The sequence below is a fragment of the Pelodiscus sinensis genome, chromosome 5, assembly GCF_052426305.1.
Source record: "Pelodiscus sinensis isolate ZL-2025 chromosome 5, ASM5242630v1, whole genome shotgun sequence".
Classification (NCBI taxonomy): Eukaryota; Metazoa; Chordata; order Testudines; family Trionychidae; genus Pelodiscus; species Pelodiscus sinensis.
The window spans coordinates 19312157-19330240 of NC_143056.1; the positions used below are offsets into that span (position 1 = coordinate 19312157).

The 18084-nt window shown below is 43.9% G+C and overlaps 1 long non-coding RNA gene across 2 annotated transcripts in view; it reads right to left on the bottom strand.

Moving 5' to 3' along the window:
• Positions 1-18084, bottom strand: part of LOC112544776 (uncharacterized) — a 242001-nt gene that overhangs the window by 200647 nt on the left and 23270 nt on the right. The window contains exons 2-3 of one of the 2 annotated variants that reach the window (XR_003088104.3): positions 11458-11570; positions 9605-10552 (exon numbers count right to left, since the gene is read on the bottom strand). This is a non-coding gene — a long non-coding RNA (uncharacterized LOC112544776). Of the gene's footprint in view, positions 1-9604; positions 10553-11457; positions 11571-18084 lie in introns of those variants that run through there. The other variant, XR_012903131.2, reaches the window with a different exon arrangement.

The window sequence follows — 18084 nt, forward strand, 5'->3', positions numbered from 1 at the left end:
TCCTCATGGCTCCTGTTGCTGCTGTGAAGCAGAGCGAGGGTACTCGCCCAGTGCACTCCTGTCCCCATTGGGAAGTGAAGGAGGGCATGCTGGCTGCTGCTGCATGATACCAGTTCCTTCCCCCCTCCCCCACCACAGTAATCCCCAAGCCACATCCTAGGGGACAAGGTGCCAAGGAGGGAGAAGGCAAGGGAATGGTGGGACTCAGAGCCAGTAACAGACAGGCCCTCCCAGCCCATCAGGAGTCCCAAGATGGATTACACAATAGCTCCAGCCAGGGACGGCCCACAGGCCGGGAATTTGAGACCTCTGCTATAAGCTCACAGGGATTGGGGTGAAGCAGTCCCTGTGCTCACCTAAGTACACAGACTGCAATTCTGCCTGGCCCTTGTATTGGCCAAACAAGTGAAAGGAGGTTCCTGGTATCCCCCTTCCCTGGCACAGTCCTTCACAACATATGCCCTGCACTTCCAGCAGAACCCAGTCCTTCCGCACAGAGTGCAAACTAATTATTGAAAGTGTGCTAATGCTCTGACTTAAATTCCCAGAGAAGGTTAACATGCCATTCATTCACCCTATTACCATATGTCTAGGCCTGGAAAAGCTCAGCAATTGGCAGGTGTTGTTACACATCAAATACAGCACATGCTGCAATACCTTCACATGACAGGGCTGGTTAAAAATAAGAACGGAGGCCTTAACTCTAACTCCATCTGGGCTTCAAACCCAGATATTTACAGTGTATGTTTATGTGCAGATTTTAAAGATGAAAACAAAGAGCCCAAGATGCATTCTTCCTATTGCCCCAAGTCATTGTAGGGCAGAGGAAGGAGGCCGACAGACTCACTAGGCCCCTGAGTAGGGTTGCCAGATGGTTTAATAAAAAATACTGAACACACCCCTTCCCCCAAAAAAACCCCACACACTGGGGTGGGGGGGGGAGGTGAGAGGAAGGTCCCGTGCTCCTCACTTCCCCACCCCGCCCTTTGCGGCAGGGGAAAATTGTCCCTGCCGGGTTTCCATCTAAGGAAAACAGGAAATACCGGATATTTTACATGTCTGGTATTTTCTGGGTTTTTTACCAGATGGGGGATGTGAATACTGGACTGTCCGGGTGAACACCGGACACCTGGCAACCCTACCCCTGAGCAAGTTGGGGATGGGGGCTCCATGCTCCTGGAAAGGAGAGGGCCTTGGGTGGAAAGGGCAAGTCTCAGCACTGCCCGGAGTGCAGCACACAGCACTCCAGTGGCTATTTAAAGGTCCCAGGACTCCGGCCACTGACACTATCCCAGGAACAGTAGGGGCAACCAGGAGCCCTGGCCCCTTTTGAATGGCCAGGCTCCAGGACAACTACCCTCTTCGTGCCCATTCTCGACAGGCCTGAGGCAGAGCATAAAAAACAATTAACACTACCGAGAGAGGCAACATTCAGTGTAAGACTAGGTTGATGAGCAGTTACTTTTATCTCATTGCTGAAAAGACTGGAATTGGTCTTTTCTCACTTTACACTGGTTTATTCTAATGTGAGGAAAAGGAGAGGAAGGCAAAAATCAGTCTCTATGTTTCATGTGAACATAATCACAGTTGAGATTAAATTTGGACCCTAGAGAGCAGACAGATCACGAGGAACTGTGCTAAACTTATCCCAAATATAAAATCGCTCTTACATGCATAATACTTACAATTAGAGCTTCCTTAATCCCTGGATTATTGAGACAATAGGTTGTAGCTGCTTCAATCCATGGGAGTCATTAAGCTCTGTCACTTCAATGGGAATTTGCATACTTAAAGTATCTGTGCATCACACAGTCCATCTGTGTAACACGCATTGTCCATACGCCCAACTGCAGTAATTAACTATGTTAAATTTCCTCACTAACACATTGCTGTCAAGTGTACACACTAGCATTTTGGCAATATTTTGTCTTTAATTCATGGGGTGCATTAATGCCTTAGTGGTTTTTGTTTTTTGTTTTTATAAAGTCCAGAAAAATTTCCTTTCCCAAAAAAGTTAGTGCAGAAAAGCACCTGAAACCACCCAAAAGTATTAACTGGATAATTAAATCCTAACATTTTAAAATATCTACAACAATTTAACACACATTAGGTAGAGCATTGATCCAAGGCTGAGCCTACATATGCCAAGTTTTCACCATGAATCTGCTGATTCGTGCTCTGGCCCCGCTCCTTCCCCTCCCTAGCAGAGATTGAGCAGCCACAAACAGCTGATTCGTAGCATTCCAGCTCTGGGAGGGGGAGGAGGAGCAGGGATGGAGCATGAATCAGTGGATTCATGGTGCTCCGAATTTGCTAAAAGGGTGGAAGGGGGGAGGAGTAAGAAGCATGAGGCACCAGTTCCCACATGTGTGAAAGGTGTGGCAGGAGGGAAAGGGGGTACACGGGCCACAGGTAGATCCCAGTGGGCTACGGGCCTCAGGTTGTCCACCACTGGTCAAGTGTCCTACTGAGATGGAGGGCCACTCATGTGACCGACTCACTATTTTTGGTTGCCCATAGCTGATTTAAAATCTTCAGAAAGGAAAACCTTATAAATAAAAACCTAAAGACCCCTACCTATCAGTGGGCGATTCTATACTACAGGCTTCTTGCGCAAGAAGCTTTTTGCAGAAGAGCTCTTCTGCAAAAACTTCTTGCTCAAGAGAGCGACCACACTGCAAAATAGCATCGAAAAAGCGATGTGCTTTTGCGCAAGAGTGCATGGTCTCTCTCTCGAAAGAAAGCACTGATAGCTATTCACAGAATGGCCACCAGGGCACCTGTGCTTTTTTGCGCAAAAAACCCTATCGAAAAAGAGGCAGTTCCCTGTCCACACACACCTTTTTGCTCAAGAAGCTCTTGTACAAAAAGAAGTTATTCCTCGTAGAAAAAGGAATAATTCTTGCGCAAAACCCCCTCTGTTCTGTCGATTTTCCTGCGTAAAAACACGCTTAAGGTGCGGACGCTCTGCGAGTTTTTGTGCAAAAACTCTGCAGTCTAGACATAGCTATGAATCATGAATTGTGTTCTCCAGTTAAAAAATTAAATGAGAATCGCCTGTCTCTCCTATATCACTTCATGCCTAAGAGTGAAGATGTATTTAAAAGACTGAATTTTTAGTAAACAGAATGCTAATTAAAGTAAAACATACTACCTGAAACAATGAGTGCACTAGATTTTACTGGTTAGGCAGAGCGAAGCAGTAGCACTGATCCAGAAAAAAAAAAATCAAAATTTCTATCCCTTGCAGAATTCCAATGTTTCAGCACTTGGTTATATCCCAGATCAGAGTAAGATACCAAAATATAAACTTTTTCACAAAATGAAAAATTCTGAAAAATTTTGATTCAGAAATGTCTAATCATTTCATGCTTGCAGTGTTGTTGTGACTACACCCCAATCCTCTACCCCAAGCTTCCTTCTTCACCAAACCTCAACCCAGACCCCATATCTCCTCCATTAATAATCGTAGAAGAGTGCAACTGTTGACCACTTACCAAATTCTTGGAGGGGCCCCCATCAAAAATTATTGCCCACCACTGGATTAAGAACATAAAAAAATTAGAACATAAGAACTGCCATAATGGATTAGACCAAAGATACATCTACCCCAGTATCCAGTCTTCTGACCCCAGTCAGGTGCTGCAGAGGGAATGAACAGAATGGTAATCAAGTAATCCTTCACCTGTTGCTCATTCCCCACCCTGACAAACAGAAGGAAGGAAAGAGGCAATGAATTTACACTACAGCACAAACATCCTATTTAGATTAAATCTCAAGAAAAACCATTTTAACTGTATGAGCAGTAGGACAATAGAACAGACCTACCTTGGGAGGTTGGGGAATTTCCATTGCTGGATCACAGACCATCCATGAATTTATCCTCCATTTATCATGGATCTATCCTCCATGAATGTATGTAGTTCTTTTTTTTTAATCCAGTTAAAGTCTTGACCTTCACATCCTGCACAGGTTGATTGTGTATTGTATGAAGAAATACCTTTCTTTGTTTTAAACCTGCTAGGGTACGTCTACACTACAGCGCTAGTTCGAACTAACTTAGTTCGAATTAGTTAATTCGAACTAAGCTAGTTCGAACTAACGCATCTAGAACTAAAAACTAGTTCGAACTAGCGTTTTGCTAGTTCGAACTAGTAAGTCCACATTGAGTGGACTCTGAACAGGGCTTAAGGATGGCCGGAAGCAGTGCCGGCAGGGCATAAAAGGAGGAATTAGAGCATGGAGATGCTGTCTCAGGCTAGCCGAGGGCTGCGCTTAAAGGGTCCCGACCCCCACCCCGGACACACAGTTCTAAGGGGTGCCCCGCTTGCAAAGAAGTTCTGGCTTGGAGTGCCCTGAGTGCCCACACTGGGCACATCACACCACTCGGCCATCAGCCCGGCTGCACTTGCCGCAGGCTGCCATCTAGGGAGAGGGAGTAATTGGGGGGCTGTAGGAGAGCTTCCACCCCCAGAAGCCCGCAGAGCCAGCCCAGTCCTCCCCATCGGGGGCTCGTACCCCATTCCTCCCTCACCTCCTTCCACTTACCCTTCCCTAGCCCCCCTTCTTATTGATGTACAAAATAAAGATAACGTTTCTTCCAACATTGACTCTGTCTTTATTGAACAAAACTGGGGGAGACTGGGAAAAGGAGGTGGGAGAGGGGAAGAGAAAGGCTGGGAGAGGGGAGGGCAACTAACATGATCAGGGGTTGGGAACAGGTCCCAGATGAAGAGAGGCTACAGAGACTGGGACTGTTCAGCTTAGACAAGAGGAGACGGAGGGGGGACAGGATAGAGGTCTCTAAAAGCAGGGGTTGGGTGGAGAGGGTGCATTCAGAAAAGTTCTTCCTGAGTTCCCATAAAGAAGGACTAGAGGACAGCAAAGGAAAGGAATGGGTAGCAGGCTTGAAACTAGTAAGAGAAAGTTGTTGTTCTTCACAAAGCAAAGAGTTAACCTGTGGAACTCCTTGCTGCAGGAGGCTGTGAAGGCTACAACTAGAACAGAGTTTAAAGGGAAGTGAGATCAAGTCATGGAGGTTGGGTCCATGGAGTCCTATTAGCTGAGGGTAGGAGTGGTGTCCCTGCCCAAAGTTTGTGGAAGGCTGGAGAGGGATGGCACGAGACAAATGGCTTGGTCATTGTCTTCGGTCCATCCCCTCCAGGGTCCCTAGGGTTGGCCGCTGTTGGCAGACAGGCTACTGGGCTAAATGGACCTTTGGTCTGACCCAGGACGGCCATTGTAAGCTCAGGGCTCAGGGTCGGGGGTCTCAGTGGACCCCCTTGATTTTCATGCACACCTGCTCCTGGGTGGCCAGGCTGGCAGCTCTCCTGCCCTAGACGGCCACTTTCCTGTGCCTAGTGCGGAGATCGTGGACGAGGTCCACGATGTCCGCACTAGCCCAGGAAGGTGCCCGCCTCTTGCGGTCCAGGGCAAGCTCCCGGGAGCCGCCAGCCTGGTCCCGGGAAGAGGGGGTGGGCTGGGGGGCATCGGGTGGGTGGCTCTGTGCCGTGCCAGGTGCAGGGTCTGCTAGCTGGGTGCTGGCAGGCTTGCACCTGGCACGGGCACCGTAGCCAGCCCGTGCCCCTTTAATGGGTCCGGGGCCGGGAGGGGGGCATAGAGTTTCCCTGGTGTTGGCCAGAGTGGCCACCAGGGAAACCTGGGGAGGGCTAGCCTCCCACTAGTTCGAACTAAAGGGCTACACAGCCCTTAGTTCGAACTAGCTAGTTCGAACTAGGCGTTAGTCCTCGTAAAATGAGGTTTACCTAGTTCGAACTAAGCGCTCCGCTAGTTCGATTCAAATTCGAACTAGCAGAGCGCTAGTGTAGCACCTATTAAAGTTAGTTCGAACTAACGTCCGTTAGTTCGAACTAACTTTGTAGTGTAGACATACCCCTACTTATTAATTCATTTGGTAACCTGTAGTTCTTGTAGAATAGTGATAGAAATGTAGCCGTGTTAGTCTGGGGTAGCTGAAGCAAAATGCAGGACAATGTAGCACTTTAAAGACTAACAAGATGGTTTATTAGATGATGAGCTTTCGTGGGCCAGACCCACTTCCTCAGATCAAAAGGAAGTGGGTCTGGCCCACGAAAGCTCATCATCTAATAAACCATCTTGTTAGTCTTTAAAGTGCTACATTGTCCTGCATTTTGCTGTAGTTCTTGTGTTATGGGAAGGAGTAAATAACTTTTCTTTGTTTATTTTTTCAACACCAGTAATGATTTTATAGACCTCTAACATATCCCCACTTAGTCATCTTTTTTTCCAAGCAGAAAACTCCCAGTTTTATTAATCTCTCCTCATATGACATCTGCTCCATATCCTCAATCATTTTTGTTGCCCTTTTCTGAACTTTTTCCAATTCCAATATATATATATTTTTAGATGGTGACCACATCTGCACACAATATTCAAAATGTGGGCCTGAGATGGATTTATAAAGAGATTTATTATGTATCCCTTTCTTAATGGTTCCCAACATTCTGTTTGCTTTTTTGACTGCCACTGTGCATTGAGTGGATCTTTTTAGAGAACTATCCACAATGACTCCAATATCTCTCTTCAGTGGTGACAGCTAAGTTAGACCCCATCATTTGGGATTATTGCATTTATTAACACTGAACTTCATCTATCATTTTGTTGCCCCGTCATGCAGTTTTATGAAGCTTTTTGCAGTCCACTGAGGACTTAACTATATTGAGCAATTTTGTATCATCTGCAAATTTTGCCACCTCACCAATTACCCCTTACTCCAGATCATTTATGTAGAATAGGATTGGTTGCAGTACAGTCCCCAGAAAGAAGACACTAATTAATTCTCTACATTCTGAAAAGTGGCCGTTTAGTCCTACCCTGTGTTTCTATACTTTAACCCATTACCAATCCATGAGAGGACCTTCCCTTTGATCCCATGACAGCTTATTTTACTTAAGAGCCTTTGATGAGGGACCTTGTCAAAAGTTTTCTGGAAATCTAAATACTTGATATCCACTGATCCCTCTTGTCCACATACTTGTTGACCCCCTCAGGATATTCTAGTACATTGGTGAGGCATGAATTTCCTTTACAAATACCACATTGACTCTTCCTCAAATTATGTTCATCTATATGTCTAAGAATTCTGTTCTTTACTATAATTGTAATCAATTTACCTGGTACTGAAGTTAGACTTTCTGGCCTGTGATTGCCAGGATCACCTCTGAAACCCTTTGTTAAAAATTGAAATCATATTAACTATTCTCCAGGCATTTGGTACAAAAATCAATTGGGGGCTGCACACAAATGAGATTTTGTTTGCTCTAGCCCCACAGTATAGCGGTGGGGTGGGGTCTGAGCTTTAGGAGACAGATCCAGGTAACACAGAGGGCACATCCAGTCCCCAGGCCTGAGGTTCCCCACCCCTGCCCTATCAATTCTGAGTTCTCTTTTAGCACCTCAACTGTCCAGTTGTTTAGCAGGGTTCCTACTGCTGATGTACTTTTAAAAATTTGTTATTACTTTGAGTTTTTAGCTAGCAGTTTTTCAAAAAAAAAATGTGGCCTTCCTAATAATATTTTTACACTTCATTTGCCACAGAGTTCATGCTTCTTTCTATTTTCCTCACTACGATTTAAGTTCCACTTTTTAAATGATACCTTTTTGTCTCTCATTGCTCTTTTTACTTTGTAGTTTAGCCATGGTGGCACTTTTTTGGTTTTCTTGCTATGTTTTTTAATTTGGAATATACATTTAAATTAAGCCTCTATTACAGTGTCTTTAAAAAGTTTCAAGCAGCTTGTAGGCATTTCATTTTCGGCACTGTGGCTTTTAATTTCAGTTTAACTAAGTTCTACATTTTTATGTATTCCCTCTTTCTCAAATTAAATACTGCAGTATTGCTGTAGTGTTTTCCCCACCACCAGGATGTTAAATTAATTATATTATTTATCATTATTACCAAATGGTCCAGCTATATGCACCTCTTGAATCAGATTGTGTGCTCCACTTATGACTAAATCAAGAATTGCTTCTCCTCTTGTAGATTCTAAGACTACCTGCTCCAAGAAGCAGTCATTTAAGGTGACAAGAAACTTTATCTCTTCATCTCATCCTGAGGTGACAAACACTGTAATATTGGAGGGATTTCAACTTTCCCAATACCAACTGGGTACATGTTAATAATATCTCTATTCTCCCTAAGCATTTCACTGTTAGCATCATCATTCCGGTCAGGCAGTCTGTAAAATATATGCCAACTGTTATATTCTTATTAGAATTAATATTATGAATTAGTATCCATAGAAATTCTATGGTACAGTTTCTGTTCATTACAATTTTTTACTTCATTTGATTCCACATATAGCGCCTCTCCCCCTTTTGTACCTGGTATTGCTGTGTCCCGTTGATTGTCCTCATTCCACCAACTTTCTATGATGCCTATTATATCAATATCCTCATTCAATTCAAGGCATGCTAGTTCACTAATCTTATAAATTAGACTTCTAACATTTGTATATAAGCACTTTAAAAACTTGTCACTTTTTAGCTGTCTGCCGTTACATGATGTGATTGAATGGGACTCTTTCATTGGACTATTTCTCATCAGATCTCTCCCCTATTTTATCATCTTCTGCCTTCTCCTCCTTACTAGGACATAGACAATCTCCATTAATAAATCCTCCCCCAAGAGAGGTCTCTGTCTGTTCCATGTGCTCCTCTGGCCCTGTTGGTTTTCCTCCAAGCCCTAAATTTACAAACTGCTCTGTGACCTTTTTAATGTTAAGTGTCAGCAATCTGGTTCCATTTTGGTTTAAGAGGACCCCACCCTTCCTGTATAGGCTTCCCCTTTCCCAAAAGTTTCCCCAGTTCCTAATAAAACTAAACTCTTCATATACCATCATCTCATCCACGCTTTGAGACCTGCAGTTCTGCCTGTCTATCTGATTGTGCACATGGTAATAAATACATTTCAGAGAATGCTACCATGGAAGTCCTGTACATGTACCATTACTTCCAGCTCCTCCCGAGCACTACACAGTCTACCTAGACATCTCAAGAGATCCGCAACCTTCACACCAGGCAGGCATGTCACCATTCTAAAGGTATTAGGGATCAAAGCCTCATTAACAAGCTCTTAGCTTTCTCCAGCAGGCTGCAAGCCTCAGCACACAGTCCTCAAAACAAACAAACCACACAGTATTTTTCAAGCAAGCTCTCCACGAACGAACACACACACACACACACTCTACAGACAACAACTTACCTCATGGGTCATGTAATTGCTCCTCCATTACACCCCAGATATCCACTTGAGAACTCCCTCGCAATACGCCCCAGATATCCACTCCTGTTTGCTAGCTCTAGATATCAACAGACATCTCCACTTTTGACTAAGACTTGCCATTGCCAGAGGTGTGAATTGTTTTGCGTGACTCCGCTGGATCTGGTTCATCATAGCATTCATCCCAGCTGTGGATAGTTCCGCTCTATGGTGCCACTTAAGATTCACAGTTAAAATTTTGACCTGTGAAGTGTTACAGCACCAACATTTTCTTCCTAAGAAGTACTGGAGAATTTTGGTCTGCATATTTTAGAGAGCGTGAAGAAATCAATGCATGGCATACTTAGGAGGCAAAATCTTAATAAAGAACTAAGAGGACATGCTGAGGCAAAGCAGACATCTTGTGAAGCAGTTAATGAAGACAGACAGATTTCTATATAGTAAACAAGCTGTAAAGTTCTCCCCAAGAAGAACCAACAAACCGCTTTGAAATACTGCCATGTTTAAAGCATTTCCCCTCCATGCTGTAAATCTTATTTTCCTGTCTGTTTTTACAGAAAGAGAGAATAGATGGTTACCTATTTTGAGGAGTTCTACTTTGAACTGCAATGCCACAATTAGGCATGTGAAATTGTATCAGCTTTTCCTGAATAATAATACTGTCCTCACTGTCAAAGTAATATATAGGAAAAGTCCTAAAAACAAAGATAACTGCATGGAAAAATTATTCTGAAAATGATTAAATGATATCACCATTCAATTTGCAAAAACTTGCAAGAAGCTTTTTTGTAATCTGGGGCTTTGATGTGGGAGTGGTGAGAAGGATTTGTCCATGAAACACCTGCTCTGACAACATAGAGATCTTGGGACAAAGTGACAGACTTATGATAGCCCAAGGCTGTATTTTATCCACTGCATTACACCAATGACTGGTTGAGCTTCTTGCTGCTGCAGGCTTCCTCGCACACCCGGGCTGAAATCTTTCATTGTTCCCTGCCCATGCAACTTATGGCAACCTATATTGTCCATCTATCAGTGTGTATGTCATTGACAGAGCGAACAAAATCTATATGTAATTTTCAGTGATGGAGAAATCTACCTCAGTCCATCACAGCTGCAGAATAACCCTTGGCAGAGGGATCTGTCTGATTCCATGGCTCAGAGGCAATTGTGAGGCCATTCCGGAGGCTGGGAAGAGAAGAGCTGGTAGAAGTGTGGGGCAAAGCATTTGCTCACTGTGTGGATTTTCCAGTCTGTTGCTGCACAGATCCTCTGTCTCCACCTCCACATCTGTTGGATGCACCAAAGTCACAAAGTGAAAGTGAGCTCTGTGGAGCAGCTCTGCAGCCACTCTGAAATGCAAAGAGGATTCCTCCTTACATGCCTTCCTTGTGGGTATAAGCAGCACTCAACCAATTGTTCTGACAGGATCTGATCCCTAGATCTGGGCTTTTAGATTAGGAACCAGTTCTATATTCCTTTCCTACTTGGAGATGGAGTTTTGGACAGTCAAGCAATGCTGAATTATACAATAGAAAAGGAGAGGGAAGACATCACAATCTGTCTTACATTCAGGTGCCAAAGTCAATGATCAGTGGGAAGCAGTTTCACATGTCATGCCTAATGCTGAACCCACATGAACTTAATGGGTTTGATTAAAAGTTTAACTGGAACTCCCATTACTGGGAGTGCAGCATCCTTAGATGACAGAATGAAAATCCAAGACTGGAGGAAAGGGAAACACACTTGTCAATGAAAAGATAAGTAGAGCCCCTTGTGTATTTAACATCTACAGAAGGCATCATCAGGCTGCATAGATATGCCTCATTTGGTTACAAAGAAAACAAAGGGTTTGCTTGACAAAAAAACAACAGTATGATCACTGGTGTTTAGTGTATAAGAGTTGCATCACTGCTAAGGAGATACCACAGCAATTAGGAATGCAATGAGAGAGCATGAAGATCCTTATTCTGTTGCCGCATCATGGTTTTTCAGCCAACTCTAAATGAGCAGCAGGGCTATTATCATAGAACAGAATAAATGCTTTACTGTTTTGCAACAGCCATTGTTGCAAAATCATAGTACTAAAGGGACGCATCCAGACCTGTTCTTTCAGAGAGATTTCCAACACGGAGATGAAACTTTTCAAAGTAAACTTGACAAATAGTTTTTGCAGTTAATTTTGAATTACTCACTGTGACTGCTGGCAGACTGGCAGCTGCTGTGTTTTGGTCACGCTCCAACTGGCAGTTCATCTCTCACACACACAAATCATTTATGCCCACTGGCTCGGACAGCAAACAAACTGCTAAATAAAACAGACAATAAAAAAAGAGGGAGAACTTTAAATGTAGACTATTTTGAGATGACTAGATATAGGCTCTGTTAATAAATAATCTCAGGGTATGATGATTCATAAACTCTGTGGGAGTGGTGCAGAGGTGATAAATTTAATGTGCCTACCAAAGGCCATATTTTTGTTGATTTTTATTTTTGTTGGAAGGCTATTAACAAATTGCATTTTTAAAATATGCCACAGGCAGAACTAAATCTCTTCATTTGCATTAGCATAATGCAAAATATGTAAATATTGTGGTAAATTAAAATGGTTTTTATTTGGTTTTGGAGGGGGGGGGGGTTAGATGAAGAATGATTGGGAGTGGTTTGCTTCTTACTTTGAAATGTGTAGCATGGGGAATGGATACCATAGATTTCACACTGGCCATAATCCTGTAATCTGATTTTTTTTTCCTTAGGCACCATCTCCATAGAAGTCACTGAGAGTTTTACCTTAGCAAGGACTGCAATATTTGGCCAATTAGAGTGATAAGCAGATAGCTTTAGCAAGGCAATGATGCTGTGCAGCCACCAAGAAAAAAATAAAAGCAACTTAAGTCTAGACATTTCACACAGATACTGATAATCAGAAAGAACAATTACTCTATTAAGCTCAAATTCATGAATAATTCACCACTTCAGGCTGATGACAAACCCAGAAGTGGTGGAGTACTTGATCAATAATGATTTCTGAGGTTTTAGAAAGTCCAGCATTTTATAACTGAACTATAATTTAATTAAGCTCTGCATTTGTTTGTTTAATTATATGCAGCGGATTGACTGGCCCCTTATTTTTTCCTTTGAATTGTGTGCAAGGGAACTAAAAATAGTTCCCCATTACAAAAATTATACATACACATTTCTTGCCAGAAACTTGTGACATGATTATTAAAATCTGGTTCCCCAGTGGGTTTTCAAATGCTGCATTTTGCACATTTTCTGTTGCCATTAAGCATCAAATAGTCCTTGGATAATAAGTCTATTGGAGAGCATAACTATGGATACACATTTGAACCATATTTGAATCTGAACTTCTGGCACTGAGGTTTGCTATAATTACAACAACCAAAAGTGAAATTGGTTTTGCTACACACTTACCTCCAATACAGATTGAACTTCTCTGGCGCGGGACTCTCTGGTCCGGCAACATCTATGGTCTGGCAGGACCACATGTGTTACTGGATCGTAGAACCCCTGGATCAGAGAGAGCTCCCGCAGGGAGCAGCTGGCCGTGAAGCTCCAGCAGCCCTCAAGCAGCAGTGTCCCAGTGACCAAGGGACTGACTGCAGAGTCCCAGGACAGAAGTAGTCCCGGCTACCCCAAGGGGATCTGTTGACAAACCCCAGGAGAGCCCAGAGTTTGTCAGCAGAGGGTCTGACCTCCCTTAATCCAGCAAAGTCCCTCCTTCAGGACTGGTGAGGTCCCAAGGGTGCTGGACTAGGAAGATTCAATCTGTAGTCCAGTACCCCAACTGCAGATAAAGATTCCAGCTAGAATCATTGTCTCTGGGATTTCAATCTAAGGCACATCCTTCAAATCTGTCAGATATCTTACTGTTTCAACCATTTCTTCCCCCCCCCCCCGCCATGGAACACGTGTGTCCCACTATAAATGACCACTTTAAGCATGTTATCATAGGATTCCATGTTTACTGTGCCTCAAAGATTCCATATGAAATTAGCTCAGTAATAAGAAGCTTTTCTGCAATTGCTGGCCCTGCAAAATCATCTTGGGATCTGGAAGTGAAGCTGGGTTCTTTCAGTGTTTTGGGGGCGATCCTTTCAGGTGAATGGAAAAGACCTAGTTTACTACTCAGTCCATGCCTGCCAGTGCAGGAATGTTCTCTTCAGTATATTTCTACTGTTCTCTCCACTTTAGTTGTATATATTTCCAGTGATTAGCCTTACACCACTTCTCTTGGAAGATTGTTCCACAGTTGCATACATCTATTCCTATATCATGCTCATCACTGTAATATCTGAGTGCTCTATCTCACTGTCAGGGCATTTTCTCCCAATATTTAGCCTAAGTTTTCCTCTTCTTGTTGCTGCATGCACCTTTGTGCAAAGATATAATAATTCCTCTCCCTCCTTGGCATTTTCAGGAGTCAAATCTCTGTAGACTCTACTTCCAACCATTTCATCCTTGTCTCCTTTTTCACCCTCTAGTAAGACTTTGTTCTTTAAATCTTTCCAAATTAGTCATTTCCTCCAGCCTTTTACTAATTTTGGTTAAGGATTTCCTAACTTTTATAAGCTTGACTTTGCAACTAAAGTAACCTTTTTAACATAAGTGAAGGGTTATTTTTGATATATGGCCATTTATACAGTGATAGCACCGAGAGGCATTAACCATGCCAACGACCCATTTTGCCAGGAGCTGTAGATAGAAACATCCCGGATTTAGGGTTGCTAGCCCTCCAGGATTATCCCAGAGTTTCCAGAAATTAAAGATTAATCTGTAATTAAAGATTATGTCATGTGATGCACCCTCCAGGAATACGTCCAAACAAGATTGGCAACCCTAACAGGACTTGATTTGGCAGGTGCTCAGTATTCTAGCAGTGATCCAGCAAATCACTTAAGTATATTCTTAACTTTAAGCTTGCAATAAGACACAATAACTTAAGCATCTGTTCAAGTGCTTTTCAGAATTGGTGCCAAAGAACTCAGCACTTTGCAGGACTGGGTCCATAGTGAATGACTTTCCCTACACCACAGCATATAGCCTAAAAGAGGGTGAATTAGAAACATTTCTCCTAAAACAGGAGGGAAGGAAGGGATAAGGCAGAGTTGTCATCCTGCTTCTCACTCATAGCTGTGACATATTAGCCACCACTGAGCTCATAAGGTTTTGTTTCTAGAACTGATACTGCATCCCATCCAGTGTCCCCAGCACCACAGAACAAAACCATGGTCCAATCATTTGCTGAGGGAAGAACCATTCTTGTTCCCAATGGGATGCTGCTATCAGAAGAGTAAGTGCTGCTTCCAGAATTCCCAAGCTAGACCCCAGGCAGCGCTCCAGCAGCAATTTAAGGGGCCCAGAGCTCCAAGCACTGCTGCTGTGACAGTAGCAAGAGGCCTTTTTGAATCGCCAGGCCCCAGGGCAGTTGCCTCCTTTGTCCTCCCCCTTTGGTGTGCCTGCAGCTAGCACAACTTCACAGGCCACCAGGTGAGATCCAGCCAGTGGAGAAGATGTCCCCAGTGCTAACAGCACACAGCAGGACTTCACCCCTGGGAGATCCAGCACAACCTTCAAGACCAACCAACAAGACCTAACTGGTGGAGGAAATAAGCCCCATGCTCAGACCACACAGGGACTTCACCCTTACAAGATGCAGCACAGTCTCCAAGACCACCCAGAGATCTCACCCCCACAGAAGGTCTTATACTATATCAAAGACACCCCAGCCAGAAGTCATCTACGGAAGAACTAGTATCATTCCCAACACTTGCGAGCAAGAACCACGTCCATGTAAGGGCCAGCACATGTGCCTCCAAAACTGCCTTTCCTGAAAGGAATAGTGCTGGCCCCAAAATGGGGAGGGAAGCTGCCCTCACCGTTCTGGAGATTCTGCCTCAACACTTGCCTGAATACAGTTCTCAACATCATGAGGGCAGCAGCCTAAAACTACAACAACTTCCCAACCTGAGCCTACAGAGATGGGACAGCCAGAACTGCAACTGCCTCCAGTGAGGGCTGCCATATCATGGCAAGTCTCTTGGTTAGAGCAGTTAGAAAGGACGGTTTTCTTTGGAGGCTTTGACTTTATTATAGACAGACTCACCAAGGCCCTGTCTGCAGCAATCATATCTGGGAGGAAGGGAACCCAAGAGATTGCACTGACTGCACATGGAATCACTGCACTGGGCTGTAATAGCAACACAAGAGATACCAAAAAGAGGAAAGTCAATCACCACTACGATCCAGCAGCTGTAACCAGGATCCAAAACTCTAAAGGCCAAACAGCCCTAAGGCTATGAGGGGGCCCACAACGGGCCCTCGTCTTACTGTGCAATCCTATCCAAGAGACTATTCCTGTATTTCAAGAGGGTGTTAGACTGGTCCAGAAACTATCCTTGTTCAGGACCGGTCAGGTCCCCAGGGTGCTGGACCAGGGATGTCCAGCCTCTACATACAATATAGCTGCAGGTTATGAAATGGCACCAATCTTCTTTCCACTAAAGATGGAAAAACTGGAAATATCTAGAAGCCCAGTCATACATAGCTTTTATAAGAGAGCGCTCAGCATCTTGCAAAACCAGAAATATCGAGAGAGGAAATATGAAAAACGACACTAGGGGATGCTTTTCAATGCGATGCATAATTAATTTGTGTCACTCACTGAAACAAGATACCACAAAGGCCCAAAACTTAGTGGGATTTATATCGCTAATGGGCATAATGGTGTAATTTATATAGTTGCAATTACGTTAGACAGCATAAAAATAACTGATACTGGATAGAATGACTCCTACTCCAAGGCAAAAGCCAATTGGTAATTGACAAAGATTATTCAGAGAACTCCTTTATGGGCAGGTTCATTTTTCCCTGAAGCACCTAACACTGGTCTTTGTCTGAAACAGGATCCTAGATTACATGGGCACAGATTTCATACAACATGGAAATTCCTATCTTGTCAATGTTTCTTTATTCCTCTTTATAGAGCTGCGAACTGCCTGGAAGCTCTAGGAAAAGGAGTTCTGAATTTGATATATTTAGAAACAGAGACAAGTATGTTACTGGGTCAGTGAAATCTTACTGTAGAATATACAGCCGACTTGGGATCTCTGCCCTCCATTTTGACAGTCTGCCCTAAGGTTAGCACTCATGGTTGAGAGCCACTCCGGTCAGTAGGACACCAGGCAAGCTGGACTCTGATAGATGGTCACTTTACATCAGGGCTAGGTCTACACTGCAGGCTTTTTGCGCAAGAACAGCTGTTCTTACGCAAAACCTTGCCAGGTGTCTACACTGCGCACACATTCTTGCACAAGGAAATTTATAGAACAGAGTCGGAAAACAGGGCTTCTTCCAGAGATGGCCCACAGGCCGTGAGTTTCCGACCCTGGCTTTACATAACAAGAAAGTCACAATAATACTCAAGTTGCTCCCTGTCCCAAAGGACCTGTCACTTAACGCACATCATTTGTATTTAGTTCTCAAACTGAAGACAATACCTGTAGCCGATCCTGTAATAAACTAACTAGAGATTGAGTAATTAAGAAAAGGAATTAGGAGTTATTTATAAGGTTAAAACAGGAAATACATACACACAAGTGAAACACAGTCTTACAGTTAAAAAAAGTAATACAAGCTTGTGCAATAGCATCCTTTAAGGCAGACTAATGCTAACCAGCATGGAGATTTCTTGCTTATGTTTAGGAATCTTTACACACACACACACACAGGAGTCCAGATAGTAATAAAAAAAATCCCATTTCTTCTTTTCATGGTTTTATTAATCCCCTTCAATCCATATAGCAAACTGAGCTCATGCACAGACACCCCCTTGAGGGAGCTGGGAATACAGTCAGCAAAGTCTGTCATTTGATGAAGGCAAATGAGGTGTGGTGTCACAATGGGCCATCTTGTGTGCAGGATAAGCATTTTACATTAATCAATGCTTCTTTTCCCATTTGGTAAGTGTAGTGGGGCAGCTGCCCTACATAGGTCATGGCAGGGTGAAACAGCCTTGGAGAGGCTGTTTAGAACCCCCAACCAATCAGAAGAGGGCTTATTAGGCAAGCCAATCAAGGGCAGGCTTGCTGGAGCAGCACAAATATAAGGGGCTGCTCAGGTGAGCACAGATCAGCACAGATCTCTCCCTGGAGAGTAAGGGAGGAGGACTGGCTGCCTGCCTGCCTGGGGAGCACTGCACTTATGGCAGTGCTGGGCAGGATAAGGGGAATGAGAGGGAGTTCCAGCCTAACTGGCTGCCAGACTAAGGCCCTGATACATGGACAGAGAAGTTTCTAGGGCTATGAGGAAGTGGCCCAAGGAAACAGGCAGCAGAACTGAGAGGAGGAGCAGTAAATGGCTGACAGCTATAAGGTCCTTGGGCTTGGACCTAGTATAGAGCATGAGCCTAGGTCCCCCAGTGGTCACAAGAGGAGTGCCCAGTGTACAAACTGCTGTGTGCCACTGTCAGGACTAGGACTGCTGTTTGCCACCAAGGCAAGTGGCAAGGCTGAGAACCGTCAGTCCCCCAGAGTGGTGCACAACCAGAGAGCAGTGTCCAGAAGAGGATGCCACAGTCTGGAACCTATGTGGGTCCAGACAAGATAGAAACAGCAAAGTGACAACGGGTGATGCACCACCTGAAGAAGGTACACCTCAACTGAACTAATTCTTAGAGTGACCAGCAGAAGATGCCGTGGTGGTGAGGCTGTGCCCCATTATAGTGAGTTACACGATTACAGAGGTTTACAATGCGAACACTCAATATAACTTTATACCATGGTATTCAGGTATAAGTAGGC